Source organism: Cryptomeria japonica, unplaced genomic scaffold (assembly GCF_030272615.1).
Source record: "Cryptomeria japonica unplaced genomic scaffold, Sugi_1.0 HiC_scaffold_340, whole genome shotgun sequence".
NCBI classification, from domain to species: domain Eukaryota; kingdom Viridiplantae; phylum Streptophyta; class Pinopsida; order Cupressales; family Cupressaceae; genus Cryptomeria; species Cryptomeria japonica.
Window position 1 is genome coordinate 25,001 of NW_026729162.1, and position 1,656 is coordinate 26,656.

Sequence of the window (1,656 nt, forward strand, 5' to 3'; positions counted from 1 at the left end):
GCATGAAGCGACGGATGAAGCAGTGATGACAACCGGGCTGTGAGGAGAGGAGGGATGCAGCCAAGAAAGCAATCAGGGCTCGAGGCAAGGGATGCATCAAGGATAGCAATCATGTTGTGAGGCGAGATTCCAAAGGCTAAACGTGAGAGGCTGCAGGGTCGACTCAGAGAGGTCTATGCATGTGAGAGGCTGAAAGCAAGGTCGACTCGGAGCGGTCTATGCATCGGGCGCGCTTGGGGCGACTACCAGTGCCAACCCCTTATCCCGCGACGCGTCCGACAAAGAGAACGTTCCAAGGCGGCAGAGGAGGTTACCAGCCGAAGGATGCAGTAGCAATAACAGGTATAGTTCCGCGGCGGCCGAGAAGACTCACCGCATAGGAATCGGGATGCGAGGCGAGGGATGCGGCGGGAAGGCCCCGACGGCTAAACGGAAGAGGCTGCAGGGCCGCCTCGGAATGGTCCAAGCATCGGATGCGATTGGGACGACTACCAGTGCCAACCCCTTATCCCGCGATGCGTCCGATACACAGATAGTTCCAAGGCGGCCGAGGAGCCTCACCGCATATCAATCGGGGTGCGAGGCGAGGGATGGGGCGGGAAGGCCCCAACGGCTAGACGGAAGAGGCTTCAGGGCCACCTCGGAATGGTCCAAGCATCGGACGCGCTTGGGGCGACTGCCAGTGCCAACCCCTTATCCCGCGATGCGTCCGATACACAGATGGTTCCAAGGCGGCCGAGGAGCCTCACCGCATAGCAATCGGGGGTGCGAGGCGAGGGATGGGGCGGGAAGGCCCCAACGGCTAGACGGAAGAGGCTTCAGGGCCGCCTAGGAATGGTCCAAGCATCGGACACGCTTGGGGCGACTACCAGTGACAGCCCCCTATCCCGCGATGCGTCCGATACGAAGATGGTTCCAAGGCGGCCGAGGAGCCTCACCGCATAGCAATCGGGGTGCGAGGTGGGGGATGCGGCGAGATGGCCCCAACGGCTAGACGGAAGAGGCCACAGGGCCGCGTCGGAATAGTCCAAGCATCGGACGCGCTTGGGGCGACTACCAGTGACAACCCCTTATCCCGCGATGCGTCCGATACGAAGATAGTTCCAAGGCGGCCGAGGAGCCTCACCGCATAGCAATCGGGGTGCGAGGTGGGGGATGCAGCGAGATGGCCCCAACGGCTAGACGGAAGAGGCTGCAGGGCCGCCTCGGAATAGTCCAAGCATCGGACGCGCTTGGGGCCACTACCAGTGACAACCCCTTATCCCGCGATGCGTCCGATACGAAGATAGTTCCAAGGCGGCCGAAGAGCCTCACCGCATAGCAATCGGGGTGCGAGGTGGGGGATGCGGCGAGATGGCCCCAACGGCTAGACGGAAGAGGCCACAGGGCCGCCTCGGAATAGTCCAAGCATCGGACGCGCTTGGGGCGACTACCAGTGACAACCCCTTATCCCGCGATGCGTCCGATACGAAGATAGTTCCCAGGCGGCCGAGGAGCCTCACCGCATAGCAATCGGGGTGCGAGGCGAGGGATGCGGCGAGATGGCCCCAAAGGCTAGACGGAAGAGGCTGCAGGGCTGCCTCGGAATAGTCCAAGCATCGGACGCGCTTGGGGCGACTACCACTGCCAACCCCTTATCCCGCGATGCGTCCGATA